This window comes from Mustela nivalis, assembly GCF_964662115.1.
Source record: "Mustela nivalis genome assembly, chromosome: 1".
NCBI classification, from domain to species: Eukaryota; Metazoa; Chordata; class Mammalia; order Carnivora; family Mustelidae; genus Mustela; species Mustela nivalis.
Window position 1 is genome coordinate 132689460 of NC_139020.1, and position 24339 is coordinate 132713798.

General features: G+C 37.5%; 1 long non-coding RNA gene across 1 annotated transcript; it reads left to right on the top strand.

The window, feature by feature from the left end:
* The first annotated feature begins 961 nt into the window (after positions 1–961).
* LOC309841819 lies at positions 962–23436 on the top strand. The gene is made up of 4 exons (XR_014299329.1): positions 962–995; positions 13650–13827; positions 14347–14470; positions 21033–23436. It is a non-coding gene; the product is annotated as an uncharacterized lncRNA (long non-coding RNA).
* Positions 23437–24339: the final 903 nt, after the last annotated feature.

The window sequence follows — 24339 nt, forward strand, 5'->3', positions numbered from 1 at the left end:
CCTGGTTAAGTGCAATGTTACAGGGTAGGGTGGTAGAGGCAGGGATGCCAGCTGAGATCCTGACAGGTGGCACAGGCCAGGAGGGAGGAGATGGGAGGAGTTTCACTCTGGTAAGCAGAACATAGAGGGTTTAGCCTGGTGCAAGCCAGAAAGCATTGGGCAATACAGACCAAGGAGTCCTGGAGAATAAATTTGGGACTGGAGGCAGAGCCACAACATATATAGAGGTTTATGGGGCAAGTAGGTAGGGCATAGTTGCCAGGAAAATTGGCTGACTGGACTGCATTCTGCCTGGGCTTAGTGAATAGAGACATTGTTAGCCAAGCTGGGGCTCAAGGGAAGAGACCAGAGACTCAGATACTCAAATTATGGTGCAAATTTGAATGGGTCTCACGGGCACAACAGTCTCAACGTCAGGCTTTTAGCTGAACTAAGGGTAGAGATACTTAAATGCCAAGTCGTAGAGTATTAAGTTGGATCTTAAATTCTTTCTACCTAAAATCGGATTTGGTTCTGGAGACTAGGATAGGGAATGCCTCATCATAAATACCCTAGCTCCCGATATACAACAGCATCTACCTTCATGCCTGAATCACAGCACATAGCAATAATGGAATTGCTGCAAATATGGCAAACCAGGCTAGGTAAGGCAGGGTCTCTGCACACTGGGCACTGTCAGTGGCAATGGAAGGAAAGATTTGACCATGAGAGGTCTTTGAAACAAAAAAGTGGATCTGCCACCTTCTTCCAAGAGATCAAGAAGAGGTTTGATAAACATGACAATCTCTGACAAAACGGAGGTCATACAGTGCAGCTGACACCGTCAGGGCTCTGCCCACATCCCCTTCGCATTCACTTCCACGTGCTGAAAGCTTCTTACTGTGAACACCTGCACCTCTCTGTAAGAAGCTTTGTTCTGGTGGTAAGCAAGCTCAGTTTTGAGCACAGCTGTCAACGGCCCCAGAAACATCCATTATCCAGTGACGGTCCATGAGGTGGGTGAGCTCCTCAGCTTCTTTGCCCCTCATATAGAATCAGTCTGAGACATGTTTGACATCTGTGTCCAGTGCAGTAGCCGCTGGCTACATGTAGCTATTGAGCATATAGTGTGTGGCTAGTGTGGCTGAAGAACTGAATTTTACATTTTATTTCATTTAAAGTAACTTTAAGTAAAAGGATACTCTTCAGTTATTGGAACTCTTTTAAGTATATTTGGAAAAGCCTGGCCGTATGAGTGTACTTTTCCAGCTATAATTTTACAAACACTAAATACACATCAAGATGAAAATTTAATGTCCAAGTCAAGTTTCCTCTCAGTATAAAATTGACTTCAAAGACTTTTTGAAAAGTTTTAACATCTCATTAATAATTTTCGCATGTTGAAATGTAATATTTTGAATTTAGTGGGTTGAAAAATTATTAAAATTAATTTCGCCTGTTTCTTTTTACCTTTTTTAAACTCAGCTACTTAAATATTTAAAACTACAATTTCCACAGGACAGTGCCAATCTATTCTACATGTCCTCCCTAGGTTTCACAGTGGGATTGATCTCTTGTGGCCCACAGTGGTAACTGGCTTGAAAACACACCCTTTATTGGCTTCCTTTCCTGTCTTATTCTCCTGCTTCTCTACTAAGTTTCCTGGAATTCCCAGGTTGCTTACAACCCTTGTCTCAGGATCTGTTTCTTGAGAACCCAAACTAAGACAAATAGCATTAACAGCAGGAAAGAATTTTAGAGATGACCTAGTCTACCCTCTTAAATACATAGATTTAAAAAATGATGTTCAGAGAGGCTCAATGAGTCAGCCAAGGACACTCAACTATTCAGCTGTGTGCATTCGGAATTTGATTTCGTATCTTGTGCTTCCAAATCCCTTCACTTTCTCATCATATTACATTGCCTTTTAAAGATTATTGGCCATTTTGAGAAAGTGATTAAAAAAGAAATGGAGCATTTAGGACTCATGGGATGAAATCACCGTAAACAATTTAGGTTTGCTTTCTACATGCCCATTAAGCCTGCCCAGGTGGTAGTCTCTCCTTGCTTCTCCTTAGAAACCCGGAGAGGCTCCTTCACTCTTCTGGTCTTTCTCATGTGACTGAACGTCTTCTGGTCACAATCTCATCTGAGAAATTAGTGTATCCACTCCCGATATGAAACCAGCTTGATTTAAAGTTAACTCCTCTTTCTTTCCTTACTCCTCTTCCTCCACTTGCTAACTGGTTTATGACCCCGGGCTGGAAGAGAGGAGTGGTACCATTTTAAGATGCTCATATCCTTTTTGTGCTTAGCAGACATTTACAACTGATACTTTCTCTCATAGGCACTCTGGTCGGTTCTTTGGAGTTTCCTCTGCTGGTCCTCTCTGACTGAAATTCCCTTGATGTGGTAGTGTCTGTCTCCTTTGACAGCCTCCCTCCCCACCACCCCAGTGCAGTCCTTGAGTCTCTTAACAGTCTGCTGCATATAGACTCTCTCTGTGGTCCTCATGGAAAGGATTTTGAATTACTCAAGTCTGACTCACCTACTCTGGGATTTGTACACCTTCAACTTACTGTCATGGGAAGGGCAATCACCACCCCCCCCGACCAGCCATGCCTGTTCTGCTCCCATTGTGCTGCCCAAACGCCTTTAACTTTCCCATACAGGAGTCAAGGAAGGTCCTCTGTGTCCCCCAACCGCAAGGAACATGTGTCAAGCTGCAGCTTAAGGGATCTCATTGAAACCCTTCTCATTAGGTTTGGGGAAGTGGGTAGGGGTAGTGTCTCCCCTCCCTCTTGTGAGCTGGACTCAGGGGCAATTCTTTTCAAGTTACCCCCCCATCACAGATTCCTTTTCTGTCTCCCAAACCTGATCCTCTTATAAACCTTGGTATGCGTGAGGGTTCTAGGAAATCTGTAACCAGGTTTCAGCCAACCTTTGTAAATTTCCATATGGTCTAGCACCTCTTTGGTCACATGGCATTACACTAATGTGGTAACTCAACCGAAACTACCAACTTAATATGTTGATAGAGCTGATATATGACAAAGAATTGTGCTGGGAATAAATGAAATAGACATGGTTTAAGTAGACCTTTTATAATTGGAGCATGGCAATGAAAGAAAGAAATAGGTCAGTGGACAGGTAATTAGTGGATAAAGCAAAAGGTTAGTTTTAGGGGGTTGTAATTATTTTAAAAATAAGATATAGAGGCCTTAGCATGTTTGAAAATATCCTGGGTAAAATCACAGAGAAAAATAGTGTTTTACTGAAGTATCTTTTTTTTCTTTTTTTTTTCTTTTTTGACTTCAACTGCTTTTTAATGAAATAAATAAGTATTAGATGTCTTGAGAGTTGTGTGATTTCCTTTGATAACTGCTAAGACACCAGAGGTTTCAATTGTTTTTGATCCTCTTTGATCTCCCTCAACTACTTTTTTTCCAGCATTGTAGCATTTTTACAATTTTTATGTGAGAATGAACAATAAAAGTTAACACTGTCGCTATAATTAATTTGAAGAGGATGGCTGTGTCTATACAATAAAATCAGTTGCAACCATCATCTTTGTCTTTCTTTCAGTGGATTTTTTTCTTTTTTTTTTCTTTTTTTCTTTTTTTGCATGTAAACAGCAAAACTGTAGCAAAAGCAAGCAAATATATGTTCTTTTCTTTCCAAAAGGAATAATTAAAAAAAATGTTAGGCCATTTCACAGTTTCGAAGGTTAGCATTGAAGTATTTCGATCAGCATTCTTTTTGGAAAAAGTGCACTATCTTTTGTAGAAATAACAGAATGTTTAGTAACCCAGCTCCAACCATACCAAACTCTGAATTTCTTGTTTGAAAATAAAAACACACAATGCCCAAGTTGGCAATATTTAACGGGTCCTTTCCAGGATTGTTTAGAAAACAAAACAGCTGGGCTTTGTTTAGATGGGTAATTCATCAAGGATTTCCACTAATAATTGTGTCCAGGGAGTTCAGTGGGAGCATACTCAATTTTGATGCCGTATCAATATAGAATAAGCCATAACTGTTTTCTGCAATTTTAGCTTTCAGTCAGTATCAGCCTTGTTTTAAAATGAACAAAGAGGAAAAGAAAGGGAAAAGATGTCATGTTAATAGGTTTCCTTTCTTGATCTCTCAGGGAGAAGTCTTTTTAAATAAGGGGCTTGAACTTGACCTTCCTCAATGGCACAAAGGTCCAATGCACAGTTTTTAAACTTATATTTAAATTTTAATAATTTTGCATTGAAGGAGGTTAGAACCAGATTTTCAAAACCTAATCCTTAATCTTTCAGTGTAATTGACTGACAAAGAAGAAAAGCTTAGGAAAAAAGTGTATAAAGTACGTAAATATTGTCCTGATTTTTGTATCCCACAGAATCAGACTGTATTCAGGTCAGCATTACAATGTATTTGAGCTTGAAAATACCACTTAATATAGAATTAGAGTGAAAAGAGATTCTGATTTCATGATAAATCTAGTTTTAGGGACCTAGATTTTTAAAAAATTGTATTCTCTGTGTTGGCAAAATGGTACAGAAAGAAGCACTGTCACCAACAGACTGAAATTTTAAAAATCTTTCTGGAAGGCAGTTTGGCCTTTTCTATTGAATGCCTCAGAATTCTGCATAAAACCTTTAAACAAGCATTTTTACTTTGGGGGATTCATGCTAAGAAAATAGTCATAGATGTTTGCAAGATTATAGCTACAAGATGTTTATGGAAGTGTTTTTGGTAGAAACAAGAACTGAATAAACCATAAATATTTAACAACAAGGTTTTATTTAGCCACGAAAATGATACTAGAGAAATATTTAATGCCATGGAAAAGGTAGAATAAGCTGATTAAAAACAGTATGCACTATGTGATTCCCTTCTGTTAAAAAGAAAAGATATTTGCACCAAAAAATACTGGATGAAAACAAATAGAAGTGTTAACAGTGGTATCTTTATATGATGGAGTTATATACAACATGTTTTCTAACATGGAAATAGCTTTACTTTTTTATGCCTTTAAAATTAAAATGCATACTAGGTGTGGAAAACTCAAGCCTAAGGAAAGTAAAATAAAAATAAATAGAAAGTTATAAGCCCTCCTCCCTACAATTGCATTTGGTAGAACACACACATACACACACACACACACACACATTTCTGTGTCTCGGTTTCATTATTCAACATATTCAACAGTTTATCTTGGGGAGTTTACATTTAGTGAATATTGTTCTACTTCATTCTTTTAAATTGCTGCATAATATTACATAATAGAAATATGTAATAATCTTCCTTATCAACTACTCTCAACAAGACCATTCTGTTCTAACAGCAGGATTTCTAGATTATTGACCCAAACTCTTCACTTCTCATCTTTTTCAGACTAAATAGTTATTATGTCATTGGATTCTTCCTCTTTTTCTTGCCTCTATCTGTGAAACAACTCTCAATGGCCTGTATAACCAAGCAGACAAGCGTTGTTGAAGAAAACCTGTATGTGGAATTTAAGAAAAAAAAAAAAAAAGAAAGGAAACCCCGAAGAGACGAACAAACAAACAAACAAACAAAAAACCTCAGACACTTGGGGCGCCTGGGTGGCTCAGTGGGCTAAGCGGTCAACTATTGATTTCAGTTCAGCTCGTGATCTCGGGGTGGTGGAATTGAGCCCTGGGTAGGGCTCTCTGCTGAGTGGAGAATCTGATTGAGATTCTTTCCCTCTCCCAATTTCCCTCTCCCTCCTCTCTGTCCCCCTCTCTCTCTAATAAATAAATAAGTCTTAAAAAACAAAAACAAAAACCAGGAAACAAAGAGACAACAACCCTCACCACCCTCCTCCCCGCAGACTCTTAAATACAGAGAACAAATTGGTGGTTGCCAGAGAGGTATGGTTGAGGCGATGGATAAAGAAGGTGAAGGAGAGGAAGAGGGCACTTAGAGTGGTGAGCCCTGAGGAAGGCGCAGAATTTTTGAATCATTATATTGTACTTGAATCTACTGTAACGCTGTATGTTGATTATACCTCAGTTAAAAAAAATTTAATAAATAAAAATAAATGGGGGAAAAAAAGAAATATTCACCAAAAAGCAACAACAGACGCTCAACCCTACCCAGCAATCCTAATTATTTCTCTTGTTAAATCACTCTCCCACTGTCTGCCAAGATTCCTTCAAACGGCCTCCATTCCCTTCAAATGTCCGGTTCCCCCAGTCTCCTCCAGCTTTCCTCTTATACATTGGTAATGCCTTCTAATGTAGAGACAATCAAAGCTTCAATTTTCGTAGACCAATTTATGAACCTTCTCAATTGCAGATCTTTTCTCATCTTCTTTCTTGCCACCCTGAAGGGAATTTATTTGCTTTCTTGTTATTTCTTTTAGGAAATTTGTACATCTTTAAAAGTGATATTGCTCTAATGGTTTTCTAAGGTACACATTACCTTTTCTAAGGTACACATTTTCTAAGGTACATATTAATCTTGATTTCATGATTATTTTACTTGATTTGTGAAATGAATTGGTGAACTTCTGTTCGTTTTTCCTTTTTCTAACTATTGAAAGCACTTAAGGGAAACGATCTGTTCGTTGAGGGTTGGAGGGCAGCATTTTGGCACAGGTCTTTCATCGTGGTAGGGATGATGGCATGTGTGCATGTAAACCTTTGTTTACCCTTCAGTTTTTCCTATGACTATTGGTCTGTCCCAGTTCTTTTTCCCACCTCCTGGGTTGGTGTTGCTAATTTTTATCTTAGAGAACATCAACTTGATCTAGATCAGGGATTTTTTACCTAATGCCATGGACCCTTTTTGTGCTTGAAGTCTATGGACTGTTTACTGGAATCACTTTTTTAAATGTCCACCGTGGAATTAGACTGTTATTGTGAGTGGAGTCACATGATTTTCTCTGCCTTCCTACAAATAATATATGTATGTAAGTTGTGGGTTTTTTCCCCCAGTTATGTGTACGGTGTTCTCCCAATGCTATTCTCAATATGCTCAGTATTTTTATAGACTTCAAATGCACAAAACCTGCTTATGTGATATACAATGTGTGCTTGCCTTTAGCTCATAGCTCAGTGAACAGAATGGCAATGGGAAAGGAAACCAAGTCAAGAGAGGAACCTCTGCTGCTCAGAACTTGCAGCACACGTAGCCTGTATCCTTGCACCATCTGTGAATGCTAATAAGTTACTTGAAATAATACTTCAAACAGTTATCCTAATCATGTGATTTGTTTGAACTTGCAAGGCTTAATACTTGTAGTTCAATCAGTTATCTGTGTTACAGAACACCGTACTGCCTTAGGAAGGTGAAAAATTCTCATCACAACAGTCCAGTTAACAGAACGTCAGCAAGTAATGGAAAGAGCTCATCTCTTTTCAACTTATTGTAATTAGAGGTCAATCAGACTAGTAGAGGCTAAAAGGGTGGCAGAGGCACCAATGTGAGAATGTGGGTAACTGGGCACATTTGTCTGAGGGGGTGATCAGCTCATTTGCAGGAACATCTGTAGGCAAGCACTTGGAGATGATGTACAACCTATAGGCTAACCTAATACCTATCGTAAGTGATATTTTCACATACCTGCACCAACTGAAAAATGAGCTATACATTTCTGTGATTTGTACTGATGAAAGTCCCAAGTATTGCTAATACCATTATTTTTTTTTAAATATTTTATTTATTTATTTGACAGAGAGATCACAAGTAGGCAGAGACGCAGGCAGAGAGAGAGGACAGGGAGCCTGATGCGGGGCTCCATCCCAGGACCCTGCGATCATGACCTGAGCCAAAGGCAGAGGCTTTAACCCACTGAGCCATCCAGACGCCCAGGCGCCCCTACCATTATGTTTTTTGCTTAGACTTATCATTGAAGCTCGTGCTAGATTTCAGCTAGAGGTTAGTGGATATAAAGATATAACCCAAGACTCACTAGAATCTAGACTCTAGAGTTCTGGAATCTAGGTTTACCAAAATATTGATATAAAGAAATAATATAATATTATTTTTTGTTTTTCCATGGTTATTTTTAAGTTACCTTGTTATTTTATTTAGGAATTTAGGAATTTCTAGGACATAAGAATTCCAGAATTTTCATGAATGTCTTAAATGCTTAATTATGATCATTTAAATCAAGAGTTTAACTGCTTTTTTTTTCTACATTCCCCTTTCTTCTATGCTTTTCTCTTTATAATATATTCCTATGTATGTATGTATCTATCTATTGCCTTATTTGAGTACTACATCAAGTACTCCATATTTTAGGTCGTCTGCATCTTGCTATGCCTCCAAATGTTTTTTTCTTTTGCTTTTATACTTGATTGGTTATTTTGCAGGATATAGAATTTTAGGTTCAAAATAATTTAATCTCGGAATTAGAGAGGAATTTTTTCCATCGTCTTCTATCATCCAGATTCGCAGATGATACATCTGCATTCTCATTTTAACTCCATTCCTCTGAAGGAAACTTTTTCCATATTTCTGTGATTTTAGTTTTTATGATTTTTTCTCTTTATCTTTGAAGGTGAATTTTCATTCCATTGAGAACATGGCAACTTGGCAGTTGATAGCTTTTGTAAAAGAAAGTTTTGCATTTTCTTCTTCATCTCAGGGAGATTTTCTGCTATTATTTTTTGAACTATCTCAACATTGCATCTTCTTCATTCCCCCTACTGGAATTCCTATTAAATATAAATAGAAACTTCTGAATTGATCCTTTATTTTCCTTTTTTTTTTTTTTTTAAGATTTTATTTATTTATTTGAGAGAGTGAGAGCCAGAGCTGGAGAGCACGGGTCAGGCGGAGAGTGGTGAGAGAGCACCAGCGGGTTGAAGGGCAGAGGGAGAAGCAAGCTCCCTGCTGAGCAAGGAGACTGACCCAGAGCTCCATCCCAGGACTTCAGGATCATGACCTGAGCTAAAGGCAGACACTTAACTGACTGAGACACCCAGGGGCCCCAATCCTTTATTTTTCCTAATGGTTTCCTCATACTCCCTGCATCTTTATCCATTCAGTGTGTTTTGAGAGAATTGCTTTGCTTGATCTCCCAGGTCACTGATTTGTTATTCAGTTGTGTCCAAATAACTGCAAACCATGAGAGCTACAAAATTGGAAATCATGAACATTTACAAGAGCTTTCTTTTTTAAACATATATTGGGTCACATATTCATCAGCTCTATTGGATTTTATATCCCAATGTTTCTATCTTCCTCAAATTCCTGACTGATCTCATTTACTATTTATACCCTTCTTGTGCTTCCAGTGCTGCCATGGACACATTTTATTTTCATTTTTTTTTCCTCTGTGATTTGGAAAGGGAAGGAAGCTCAAAGTTTTCCTCAATCATCTTAAGTCTGCAATCTGTTTATTGGTATCTAGTATGTGTCAAGGTTCATGTTAGCCCCTGGGTGGCCAAAGCAGATGCATAGAGATCCCAATCAAGTGGAACATCATGAACATCTCAGACAGCAAGACTATTCCTCTGAGGCACACAGGAAAAGGTGGGAGACAGAGGAGAGAGTAGTCTAAACAATAAGCCAGCATTAAGACTCTAAAGGAGGGTGAATTTTATTTTATATGCACTAAGGAGTTCACAAGGGACTAAAAGTTTTAAGAAAGATAACTTTCTCAATACTGTGAAGGATGAAAAAGGAGAAAGGCAGGACTGGAAAGGGAAGGCCACTTAGGAGACAACTGTTATAGTCCAGAAAGATCATGATCACCTGGACTTCTGTAATGACATCAGAGACAGGAAGAGGAGCATGAAACACTTGACCAATATCTTCCCTAGATGTACTTCTATTCAAAAATAGCAGAATTTATGTAAAGATCTACATGAAATTAACCAGCCACCATGGTCACCTTTGTGTATTTTATTTTGTTTTGTTGCTTTTTTCTTATCTACATTATAGCCAAAAAGAGAACTGTTAGTAAATTGCTATAATTTTACTGTTTTATGTCATATGGATTCAGGTCACTTATTTCATGCATAACAGGTAGATCATGGGAATGCTAGAAGGTGAAGCTGTATAAGGATTGTGTGGGAAATTTGAATATTACTGGCAAGGAATCATGATCAATTCCACATTGTGAATCCAGATAGCTAGAGGTGATATTTAGAGGGTAAGATAATTCATCCCTAACCTCCAGGATGGATTCCCAAATATGTGCGGGTATTTGAAGAAGTCAGTGTTCCCTGATGACCAAGGGCATTCCGAGTTCAAGGATAACCCATTATTCTAACATTAGAATTTACAAAAGGTCACATTCTCTGACTAGACGGTAGGCACTGGGAAAACTTAATGGAAGTGTTGTAATAAAAGTGACGAAAGTATTTGCTCTACTCATAGTACTGTGTCTGACAAAGCACTGAGGTTATCCTGGCAAGGCAGATGTGGAGCAGGTGTTGAAATTTAAATGGATGAGAAAGTGGTATAGATGCAGTAGATCAGTAATGGAGATGGATGAGGTCATCAAGGAAATGGGTGTATAACAATGTATTATGAAAATGCCTTTCCGTTCTTTCTTTCAAAAGTTTCCTAACATCAAATTTAAGGCAGAATTTTCAGAATCAAAACTTTGACTGTAAAGTAAAACCAATTTTCTCAAACTGATGTATTCTGTTAAGATATTTATTATAAAAGTAAGTTTCCCCACATACATATCTCCATCTATAAACTCTCAAACAGAAGAGTTTCTACCATCTAATATACAGAAGTAGGCATATTTATATTAACAAAAATACACTTAAAAACAATTGTTCTAAATATTGTAGTACAATTTAAAAATTGCTTGAAATTCATACTGTGAATTGCTACCCAAAAATTCTTGTGCTCAATTTTATCCGTTGGTAAAGTGGGTTTTACCAACACGTGTTCTTGACTTTTTCAGGTAGTATGTATAAAAAAGCACTATAAGTCAGCTAGTATTTATTGTGTGACCACCATGTACCAACTACCACTGGCCAAATCAGGTAAAATAGCCCTCTCTTGAGGAGTTTATGTTCTCATGTAAGGAGACAAACTGTAAGCAATAAACATAGTAGATAAGTTAAATAGTTAGGAGGAAGTGTTAGGAAAAAGGTAAAAAATAACAATAAAAAGCTGCCAGGGTAAACGTGTTCAGAAGTGTGGGTGCATATTTCCATTTTGAATAGGTCATTAGGGTGGGCCCCGCTGAGTAGGAAATATCTGACTGAAGATATGAAGAAGGTCAAACCCTCAAATAAGAATATGAACTTTTGCCCTAAGTACTCTGCAAAGAGAAATTTGTTTTCAGAGAGAAATCAAGATTTATCTTCTACTTAAATTGGCAATTATTTTGATTTGTCTAAATCCCAAATATGCATTAACCCCAGCACATTCTCTTAAATATACTGAAGTTCTTTTCATATTAACATCTAACTACTTCTTTGGGAATAATTTCAGTATACTAGTATGTATCATAAAATCAACATATTTGTTTATGCCCATCAGAATCTAAGACGCAGGTATTCCTCTTTTTAAAAAAATTCTTATGCATATATTAATAAACCAGGTACTCTACCCCTAAAATGTTATTTTATGCCTATACATATTTTTAAATTTTATTTTATTTAATTCAATTAATATATAATGTATTATTAGTTTCAGAGGTAGAGTTCAGTGATTCATCAGTTGCATATAAAACTCCGTGCTCATTACATCACGTGCCCTCCTTAATGCCCATCACCCAGTAACTTCATCCTTCTATCTCCTCCCCTCCAGCAACCTTCAGTTTGTTTCCTATGGTTAAGAGTCTCTTTTGGTTTGTGTCCCTCTCTGATTGTGTTTTGTTTTATTTTTCCCTCCCTTCCTCTATGCTCCTCTGTTTTGTTTCTTAAATTCCACACATGAGTGAAATCATGTGATAATCTTTCTCTGGTTGACTTATTTGCTTAGCATAATACCCTCTAGTTCCAATCACGTTGTTGCAAATGACAAAATGTCTTTTTTTTTTTTTTTGGATGGCTGAATAGTAGTCTGTTATATCTATATATACCACATCTTCTTTATCCATTCATCTGTTGATGGACATCTGGGCTCTTTCCATAATTTGCTTATTGTGGACAATACTGCTATCGACAATGGGGTACAGGTGCCCCTTTGGATCACTACATTTGTATCTTTGGGATAGATACCTCCAGTAGTGTGATTGCTGGGTTTTTGGAAGCTGTATTTTCAACTTTTTGAGGAACCTCCATACTTTTTCCAGAGTGGCTGCACCGTCTTTCATTCCCACGAACAGTGGGAGAATGTTTGCCTTTCTCTGTATCCTCACCAACATCTGTTTTTTCCCTGAGTCATTAATTTTAGCGATTCTGATTGGTGTGAACTGGTGTCTTAATTGTGGTTTTGATTTATATTCCCCTGATGCCCAAAGATGTTCAGCATTTTTTCATACGTCTGTTGGCCATTTGTATGTCTTCTTTGGAGAAATGTCTATTCATGTCTTCTGCCCATTTCCTGACTGGATTATTTGTTCTTCGGGTGCTGACTTTGATAAGTTCTTGATAGATTTTGGATAGTAGCTATTTATCTGATAAGACATTTGCAAATATTTTCTCCCATTCTATCAGTTGTCTTTTGGTTTCATCAACTGTTTCCTTTGCTATGCAAAAGCTTTTTATCTTGATGAAGTCCCAGTAGTTTATTTTGTACCCCTAACGTGTTTAAAAGCATCTTCAGAGGCATCTGGGTAGCTCAGCTGGTCAAATGTGTGCCTTCGGCTCAGGTCATGATCCCAGGGTCCTGGGCTGGAACTCCACATGGGCTCCCTGCTCAGCGGGAAGTCTGCTTCTCCTTTTGCCCCTCCCCCATCTCATGTGCAGGCTCTCTCTCTCAAATAAATAAATAAAATCTTTAAAAAAATAAAATAGATGTCTCTTCAGCCACATCCCAAGCTGAGCTATGCTTGAAATCACAAAGATTCATGAGTTCTAAGAATGATACAAAGTGACATAGGGATTTTGAGTGGATATAGGGCTCAAAATAGTTGAAGGCTTTTGATTTTTAAAAATTCAATAGTTCTTCACTTGAAATACGTAACATGTTTTCCCTTTTCACATATGTTCATCTTCTACCTGAACAATTTGTTTACTGAGGCTATAAAGGCCTCTACAATGACAGCTTTCTAGTCAGACAGTGGGTTTAGTCTGATTGCACTGAATAAGGTGCAGTGATTTGCACTCACTCTTTCATGAGATACTAATTTTAGGGGTTATTGGAATAAACCTTATGTATTATATGTTTGTCTATTTAAAGGTGTCTGTTTTTATGACTTTCTGATTATTGTCTCATTGTGCTAAGTACTAAACTACCTATTCTTTATTAAGTCATTATTTAAGGAGCTATGAACATCATGTGCCAACTTTATAATTTAATTGATTAAAAGAAACAGCCATTTACTTAATCACAGTTTGCTTGGCCTTGCCTAGCTCAACCTGTTGGTAGGGGAAAATTACAAAAGAAGTAAATAAATTGTTTTTTTTTTTTTAAATTTTGAAGATTGAAAGTAAATGTAATATTGTGCCCAAGTAGACAATACTAATTAAGTGATGAAGTTGTATTTTAAGTACATAATTCAATGGAAAGAAATATTTTGTTTTTTCTTTGAAAATCAAATGCTTATTTGTGCTCTTTTTTTTTTTTTTAAGATTTTACTTATTTATTTGACAGAGAGAGAAACAGTGAGAGAAGGAACACAAGCAGGGCAAGTGGAAGAGGGAGAAGCAGGCTTCTGGTCAAGCAGGAAGCCTGATGTGCGGCTCGATCCCAGGACCCCAGGATCATGACCCAAGCTGAAAGCAGATGCCCAATGACTGAGCCATCCAGGTGCTTCTGTGTTTTTATTTTTGTTTAGGAGAATTTGCACACTACCTCAAAGAATAGTACTAAGTAGATTGTTCCTGTTAATAAGACCAAAGGAAATAGAAACATCAACTTTTTCAGCTCTGTGCTAGATGCTATACGAAGAAAACAAAAGTGCCAGAGAACTCCATTGCCTTTGAGTGTGTGTGTGCACACATGTGTGTGTGTATTTGTGTGTGTGTGTGTGTGTTTCAGTGTAAGGGGGAAAAGCAATTCCAACCATACTATAATTTTATAGCGCTTAAACATAGCAGATCATACTACTCCTTTAATATGTGTTGTTGTACATGTTTGTTATGGTGAGTGTGTGATATATTATGTTAGCTTTTCTTGATGTGGTTACACATCTTTCAGTGAATGACCTCCTGGTTTTTCGTATTCCTGCAACTAATACTCATGTTATGCTTCACAAAGATTTAATATTTTTCAATTTTAAAAATCCATCATTATGCTGTTATTTTTTAACCCCTACTATTTGCTCAGTTCCAGAAATAGAAACAAATAAGATGAGGCTTTTGATCTCATTGAACTCTCTTGGAGGCAAAGGGGCTGCAGACATCAGAGTCCCAGTACACTGATGGAGGAAAGCCCCAGCTACTATGAAAAGGTAGGAAGAAAAGTGGTTCAGGAAGTAAAGGGGTAGGAATGGGGAATTTCAAGGAAAACCCTGTGGAGGAGGTGGAGTCCGAGCTGAGTCTCAGGGAAAAGCAGGATTTAGTTAAGTGAAGAAAGTATAAGGAAGGTATTTTAGACAGAAGGAACAAAGTCTACAAAGCGAGAATATGAGAAAGAACATTTGAAACACTTGTCCTTGTTAAATGCAATGACATTTCCACTCACAAAAATATAAGCAAGGTTGAGATGCCAAGTTTGGATGATTGATATCCCATTTCACATCTGAATTATTGCAAAATCCTTAAATTTGAAATGTGTACTTCTTTGCCATTTTTGAAGAGCCGAATATTTGAACATTTTCCCTTTTGCTGAATGTAAACTCTTCACAGTGAGCTAAAGTTTTCCTTAATTTTTCTGATTAAACCCTATTAGAAAAAATATAGATTTTCCTTGACTGATAAATCACCTGGACAATTTTATACAGTTTTTTGGAATTAGCAATACACAATAGGGAAAAATTCTACTATGGTTTGGAGCCATCTTCCTGAGCCCGTTAGCAAATTTGAGACCCTCATGCCTTGGCATCTGAGATAACGCTGCCAACATCATCAGGAACATCTTCAGTAAAGAATGTTCTTTCTCTCTCTCTCTCCCTCTCTCAAAATCTCCCTCTCTCTCTCACAGACACACACACACACACACACACACACACACACACACACACACACACACAAATAGTAAGCTTCATGCATTTTCCTTGGGAACAAAACAACTGGTAGGTTTTCTTCAACAAAGCATCATGTTGGACATTATATGGTATTTTTATACTTTGAAAATAACACTTAGGGATTTTCATTTGGTATAATCAGTACAGAACTTAGGAATTTATTCTCTTGGTTCCAGATAACTGTTTCTCAAAGTATGATCTTAGACTATCTACGTCCGAATCACCCAGGATATTTTGCCCAAAGTAGAAATTTCCTAATTCCACTCGGGGTCTATTGAATCAGGATTTTAAAGTACAGGCCCACTTGGAATATTTTCTGCAAGTGCTGAGGTGATTTCCAATGTCCTCTAGACGTTGTGAACCGCTGTTGTGGATCTTGCATCCCCTTTGGCCTGGAGTTAATCTTTTAGGGCCAAAAGTAAGTGAAAACCTGTAGTGTGTGTTTGACTTGACCCACTGAGCTTGAAAAGATTATCTACAGTTCAGAATTGTAGTCTTTCTTGATTTCAGGATTCCTTCTAACCATTATGGAATATAAACATCACAATTTTTTTGCACATACAATACTTTTGGAAGTCCAAACTCAATTTTATCAACCAAGAAACTATTAGCACTAATTTCTCCCAGGTACATTTCAATTTGTCTTACAGAAAATTTTTTATTCTTTATTGATTTATATCTCTCAAGATTCCATTTGCTAACAGTTTTTCTTTTTGGTTTTTATGGTGGGCACTTAAACCTATTTAAATTATTTCTGAGCTACCCTTCCTTTTGAATGTCATAAACATTTTCTTGTGTCACCAAAATGTTTAGTGTTACTTTTCCTCTACTTCTGATTTTAAAAATGTGCCTGATTACTATTCCTCAATATGGTTTTTGCCCATGAGATCTTTATTGCATTAGACAGTATATTAATCTCCCTGGCCGTGTTGTAAAAATCTCCTTCTGAATTCTCCTGGATTCAAAACTGGAACAACTAAAGAGCAGGAGTAATTTTTAATGTTTTCTCCCATCCTCTACTTTTCTATGACCAGGTGAAGAATGAATGGACACGGCGTTGTAAGATGTTTTCCAAGCTCAAATATGCTAGGAAACATATATATGGGATCAACATATATGGGATCTCCCAAATTAAGTGTGATCCCATACATTAGCCAGAGTGAAATTGAATTCTCTGTACTTTTTTCTGAACTGTGTTACCCTACTTCAGGGTTCCATTGGGAAATAAAAATTAGTATAAGTATCATGATAGAAAAAGTCTACTATTGAAAGCCCTCTCACAAATATGGGAAAAGATGAAGAGAAGTCCAAAAGGAAGACTTGAGGATCAGATAAATACCAGTAGCCCACCTTTCTGCCACACTATACAAAAAAACAAGTGATAGTTTATTTCTCTTGGCTCTATAGGATAGCTGGTTATTTCCTCTGCTGGTTATTTCCTCTTCACCCAGGTTCACTCATGAGACTGAGTTGGCCGGGTGATCAGTTGGCCAATGAAGTCCAAAATGGCTTCACTCCTATGTCTGACGTTGGAGCTTGCTGTTGGTTAGAGCATCTTGTCTTTCTTTCATGTGCTTTTGACTTTTCCAGGAAGCTAGACTGGCTTCCTTAGATGGCAGCCTTAGTGCAGCACTCCAAGACAGCAAATTGGAACCCATAAGACCTCCCAAGGCCTAGCTTCATAATGTCACTTATTCACATTCTTTTTATCAAAGCTTTTTACAAGGCAAAGCAGGACTCGAAAGAAAGGCAAATATTCTCCACCTCTTATGAGAGTAGACAAGTGTTGAGGTCATTTTTTTCAAAGTGCAGGATCAAATTAAAGTCGAAATTAAAAAAATTGAAGCTGAAATTATCTTACAGTTACTTTCTTAAGAACCCCACCACCACTACCACCACCACCAAACACACAGACACACACACACACACACACACACACACACACACACACAGACTACATAGGGGTTCTTTTATTAGTGGCTCTCAGCTGAGGTGATTGTTTTCACCATCTTTCTCAAGGGACATTTGGTAAAGTCTGGAAACATTTTTGATGCTCACATCTGATGATGAGGTTGCTACCAGAATCTGGTGGGTAGAAGCCAAGAATATTGCTAGAAGTCTCATAATTCACAGGACAGCTCCTGATAACAAAGAATTATCTGGTCCAAAGTACCAGTAGTGCTGAGGTTGATTAACTCTGTCTTATATCGAATCTAATTCTAGCAAGTTGCCAGAGTAGAACTTAGGTCAAAAATAATACCTAAAGGTATTCTTTTTACCCAGTCTGAAATGATTTAAAATTTTGAAGGGATCATAAATTTTCTTTTGGATGTAAAGGGACTTTAGGCGTTCTGCCTTTCTAACATTCATTATTTATGAACAAACCGTTTTAGATAGAATAGGAACCACTCAAACCCTTCTTTAAGATTCTAACTGAAAACAAAACTTAGATTTTTGAGACTTTCCCTATTAGTTTTAATTTTCAACTCTCATTCTGGCTTCTATCCTATACCTGAGGGATATGTGTGTACACACGCACACACACACTTACACACATGCAGTGTTTTAGCTACTTCTGTCAGAAATCTTTTAAGGGCTTTCTCACATTGTTTTAAAGGTTGACAATATGTACTAATTGACCAACACACTTGACTCATTATCTCAGGAATAACAATTTACATAGAATCCAGTGATCTTTCAAGCTGTATCTATAGATATAGGCTGATGTTAAAAAAAAAAAAGAAACCAAAAATCAAAAAAACCTTCCATGGATTCTCTACCACATTGTCCATAGGGAGTTTTAGATTTTTAAGGTTTCCCCTCCAGAACAAAAGAGAGTTCCTTTTAAAACAAAATGGGATAAATTGGTAATAACACAAAACCCATTAGAATTGTATTCAGTAAGAAATTAGACTTCTTTAGGACAGAGAAAAATTAAAATGCTGAAATGGAAAACCATGGACAGCTTCTCCATTGGTTTTAAATAAGAATTTAAGAAACAGGAACACATGGGTGACTCAGTCGTTAAGTGTCTGCCTTCGGCTCAGGTCATGATCCCAGGGTACCGGGATTGAGCCCCCCATCAGGCTCCCTGCTCAGCGGAAAGCCCGATTCTCCCTCTCCCACTCCCCTTGCTTGTGTTCCCTCCCTCACTGTGTCTCTCTCTATCAAATAAATAAAATCTTAAAAAAAAAAAGAATGAAAAAAACAGAAATGGGTTTACTTATGCACCATAGCTCTGTTTCATATCCCAATTCCAGTTCTTGAGCTGCTCGTGGCTTGGATGGTCACCATGTTGGCTTATTCGCCATTCCTACCCAAACACATTGCATCTGTTCCCCACTGAGTGTATGTGATCACAGGTAGCTTCCCTTTTCAACTAGGATGTATTGACATTTCCTCTCAAGTGACAGAGGCTGTTTGTTATTGTTCCTCCTCCAAAGCAGTGTTTAGTAATGATGGTAGAGAAGTAAATATTTGAATGCTTTAATAGACATTTACTACACCAGCTCAGGCCTGAAGATTCTTGTATAAATGGGAGAGAAAGGGGAGGGAGGAAGAGAAAGAGAGAGTGAGAAAGAGAGAGAGAGAGAGCGAGAGAGCGAGCAGAGTGGGGGTGGGGGAGGTTCTTGTAAATTCAAGAATCCATTAAGATCAACAAAATAGTTCCCCTAATCTATGGATGAAACCAAATTCAGAGCTATAATTAAGATCACTTTAGTTGCCTCAACAACAGATTAATTTCTCTTTTCAGCTAAAGGGTTGATGTCATGAAAGCAATATTTTACTTGAGGGAAATTGCTGAAATCTGTTTGCTTAACAAAGCAATTATTGATAACTCACAATTGCTTATTGCTGCCCAAATGATCAACTTGTTAGAGAAAGCAGTCTCATGTCTCCGTAATGATGTGTACTTCTATTTCAGGGAAAACTGACAAATAATATTTTGTCATAGAGCTATGTCAGAAAACAATAGGCCTTAAACTCTGAGATGTCATATCTGCATAAGCTGGAGGGTGTTACCCAAGTTCTGAGCACATTGTTTGAGTTTTCTGCTGCGGGAGTCCTGACCTTTGGCCTTCAATCAATTTCTCACTTGTAAATAACAGTGATGGATAATGGAACCAGATGTCTTTAACTTGTGGTGTCACAGAAACAATATCTTTCCCCGGGAGACCTTAATGTAGAGGAATCTTCCAAGGAGCAGATAAATGAACTCATTTTGAAGTGCTCTCAGAATGCAAACATTTTCTTTGCAGCCACAGCAGAAAAATACAGACATCCCAGGCAGGACTTCGTCAGCCTTGAAGTAGCTGTTTTGTTTGCTTTTCGTCAAGGCTTTTTCTTCCCCACACTCTGAAGTAGATGGCAGCAGTTACTGGTGACATTGGCCCCTGACTTGAGTTCTTGAAAATGTAAAGCACTAGTTCTGAAATATTCCTGCCCCTCACCCGCACGGGATAGCTATACTCCAGTGACTCACAAGGATGGTTGTACTCTTCACATCACTTGATGGCATTTCTTCCTTTAGATTGTGGCAGTAAGAAGAGTGCAGGAATTAGACTCCTTTCCAAAAGCCACGAGAACACCACCTGACATTTATAGAGCGTTGCAGCTTTTCAAAGGACACTTAAATGCATTGCAGAGAGAGGCAGGGGAGTGTAATGGTCAAAAGCTTAGGCTCTGGGGTCAAGGTGACACATATTTTCAGTAACAGACAGGCTCGGTTTCTTTATCTGTGAAATATTAATAAGTGTACCTAATTTGCAGCCTTATTATAAAGATTAGATGTATGTAAATAACTCAGCCGTGAGGCTGCGCCCTAGTTAGCATGCAGAACTGGGAGCTATTATTGGTACTACCATAATGCAGGTGGCCTTTTCACCATTCCTGTTTCATATATTTAGACCTTATAATAGTCATTATAGATTTATTGCTAACGCATAGAATTAAAAAAAAAAAAAAAGCCCACATCAGAACTGAGGTCCCTGGAAAATGTGCTCCACGTTCCTGCCAAAGGAACACGAACGAATAAGACAGGCATTAGAGTCTTCTATGACCAAAGAAACCACATTCTCATTAAAAGCTCCTCTAAGACCATGGATGCCAGCTGACATCTTCTAAATCAGATCTTCAAACATAGGGAACACTGGCTAAAAACATGGAGGTTACCAATTTTGAACTGGAGTCTAGCATTTGTAGAGTGCTGGCAGAGCATGAGTTAGTGCTGAAACAGATCATCTCGGCTTCCTATTTCTGTGCTCCACGCCATCAGGAACACCTTCTTTACGATCTTTTGTGGAGGTGCTAATTCACTAAACAAACAGCACACGTTACCCCAGGCACCGAATCCTTCAGGATGCTCCCAAGTTGCCTGTATTCCTTGGGAGAGTTTGAGGGCCACAGAACGCCCAACAACTGTTTCAGAACCTGCCACCTGGCGTGCCAAAGAATTATGCACAAGAAAACCCTGGCGGGAAAATGCAAGATGCTAAACTAAGCATCTTAAAGAATAGATGTGAAAGGACTTAAAAGCTTTAAACCACCCAGCAAAATTCAAATTAGAAATGGATAGGTAGTCACATAAAGGATTTGAATTAGAATACAGAAATAACATGCTGAAGCCTGACGTTCTGGTGTAGCAAAGCCATTCACTGATTCTGAAATGGAACACTATTCTGATACACTACATTTTATAGAAGTCCCAAACGCCAAAATTGGAACGTAGACATGTATAAAGGAGGGGGAATCCTTTAAATGATAGGGTATCCTTAAGCATTTAAAAATATGACAGATCTATAAAATTATATACGTGTCTCTTTCATAGGAATGCATCACATTTGTGGAAAACCTAAGTCAAGGTTACCCTGTGCGACGGCAGTTAAGGAGAGCAGAGGAGCTTCGAGCACCGTGTTCTCCGTCTATTTACAGTTTGGAAAGGATAAGGAAGGCGGTACCCGGACTGAATGTGCCTTTGTCTTGGCGTCGGTCCAGAACTTTGAACAATTTACTTTTTTGTTTTCTCCCAGCCCTGGCCATAAACACTTTCTTTTCTTGTTAGCTTTTTGTGGAGAAAACTTGGGAAAGAAGTAAGACTTCAAGTACATCCACCCAAGGTGTTTAAGAATACCCTGCCATTTTTGCAATTTCCATCCTGTCCTTTCTTTATATCCATTAGTATGGCTTTGGGTTTGGTGTTAACATGTTAAAATGTGTGTGTGTATGTGAGTGTGTGCACGTGTGAATGTGTTAGATGGTTCTATTATTGTAGAAAAATGTTTCTGAGACGGTATCTCAGGTGAGGTCATATTCTTTAAGGACTTCTGCTAATTATCTTGGTATATTTTGCCTGAATAGAGATAAAGATACTTACTCACCAAGGTTTTCCTGACAAAAATATAACTTTCACTTAAGGTTTGATTTTGTCTGACTCTTACACACTTCTTCCTTCCACCTCCATAATCAAACACACACACACAGGCACACACACACATTGTACAATTCTGGAATGTCTTTTTTTTTTTTTTTTTTTTAGAGTTTTCTAAATCTTTTAACTCTTCTCTCTTTCTTTCTTTTTAAAAAAATCCTGTTTTTCTTTCTTTTCCTAGGACCTGTATGAACCCCACCCAGAGTATACCTCTAATCCTCTTGTTTACTGCCCTAGTCATGAAATGTAATTTAATTTAGTCAGTAAGCTTGCTTTTTTTCCTCCTGAGAATCTCAAAAAGGAAAAGTTATGAAAATTGCTTCTATTGGTCAGAACATCCACATGTGTCAAAGCTGTCTCCAATCAGGAAAGAGAAAAAAACCAATCTTTCTTTTACATGGGGAATTGAATGATTTATACAAATTAGTTTGAAATTGGGGGCATAAATAAGATCCTTGGAATTTTTCAGATTTCTTTTTTTTCCTGAAAAAGACTGATTCTTGAGGACATCAACTGGAACAGAGAGTGCATAATTTTTTTTTAAATAAATAATTATGAGGATGGCCTGAGTCAACCTCTGATTCTAGAAAATTCCTTTTTAGAGTTACTGTAAATATTGAACAGTGGTTCATGAGTCATGGGGAAAAACAAGTTTTGCCTGTCATTCACATGTGCCTCAGTGAACAAATTTTACTTCAGAAAGGACATGCTCTATAGGAGTTAAAATTATGGTATGCTGGGAATTCCAAGATGTCACCTGAATCTGAAAATGCTATTGTGATGCAGTCATGCTGCCATCTGCATTTTGGGGGTCTATTTTTTTGACAAGGAATCTGAGACTTCTGGCAAGCAGGATGCACATCAGAGTACACAAGAGCCATGTCTTGGTGACTTCCGCCTGAAAGCACATGCACAGCTTCCTGTTTTGGTCTGATAGCTTCCCCTGGGCTTTCATAGATGCAAAATTACTCACACAGAGATGGGTTGCCCATGCAAAAAAGTAGGTGTCTTATTTTTGGAAAGCTTTATTTCACATTATCGTTGTCGTTTTATTCTACTAGCTCTATTTCCTCTTATATTTTACACTAACACTTAAAATGTCATTTCAACTGTCTGTGGGAAATACTTTTTTTTTTTTTTTTTTTTCCTCTCAGGCTTATTCCTCTCGTTATGTATTTTCTTCTCTCTTGGTGCTGCTCTAATATTACTGCTTCATTTGCTTATAATATTAATGACCAGCTAAAAATGTTTCATGATATACAATGTTAATTCATTTGGTCAACCATTTAAAAATATTTGTGAGCCTTTCCTGTCTCCCCCTGTATATATACCCTGGTAAAAATATGCCTCAAATGTTCATTTTGCTTTCAAGTGGTTTGCAGTTTGGGTTGGGAGTTATACTTACAGAAACTGTAGTACAAAATATAAAATGATTGGCTCCTAAAAAAGGTAAAGATGAAAGACTGTGAGGAATTTTTTTGTGTACATTTTTGGCCACGGCAGATCTTCCTTTGTGAAGTGTCTGTTCAAGTCTTTTGCCCATAATTTCCTTTTGGATTTTTTTTTTTTTTAATTTTGAGTTGAAAGAGTTGTTTATATAGTCTGGGTCTAAGTGCCTCGTATATATGTATTTATTCCAGGATGTGGCTTGTTTATTCATTTTCTTAAGGTTTTAATTTTGATGAATTCCACTGTATGTGTATGTGTACCTATAGATACATAGATATTTTTAACTTAGGGCTTTCTGGGTCCTGTCGAAGAAGTTTTTGCCTTCTGTAAAGTCATGAAGATAATATTCCTTCTACTCCTGTGTTTTCTTCAATGTCTAGGTTTACATCATATATCATAAGGGAAATGTCGTTAGGGAAATGCAAATCAAAGTCAATGAGTTATCACTACACGCTCACCAGAATGGCTAAAATTAAAAAAATCTGACAATACGTACTAAGTGTTGGCAAGGATGCGGAGTAACTGGAATCATCACATACAGATGGTCCCCAACTTTCGATGGTTCAATTAAATTTTTCGATTTTACGATCAGGCAAAAGCAATATGCATTCAGAAGAAACAGAACTTCAGATTTTGAAATTTGATCCTTTTCCAGTTAGTCATACATGAGCCAGAGCTTGTAGGCAACCACGTGATCACGAGGGTAAACAACCCATACATTTACAAGCATTCTGTTCACATAGGACCATTTTGTTGTTCACTTTCAGTACAGTATTGAACTGATTACATGAGCTCTTCAACACTTTCCTATTAAATGGGCTCTGTGTTAGAGAATTTTGCCCAACTGTAGCCTAAGGTAAGTGTTCTGAGCACCTTTAAGGTAGGCTAGGCTAAGCTTTGATGTTTGGTAGGTTAGGTATATTAAGTGCATTTTTGACTTAGGATATTTTCAACGTACAATGGGTTTATCAGAACCCATTGTAAGTGGAGAATATCTGTACTGGTGGTCAGAATATAAAATGATGATATCTTTTCGGAAATCAGTATGACAATTTCTCATATACATAAACATACACCAAACCTATGAGTTAGCACTCATGCTTTTAAGTTTCACCCAAAAGAAATGAAGACATATGTCAACAAAAAAGACTTGTACAAGAATGTTTCATAGTGTCCTTATGCATAATAACCAATCATTCATCAGTCAGTAAGAGTAGATAAACAAACATTGATTTATTTAGGCAATGGAGTATTACCA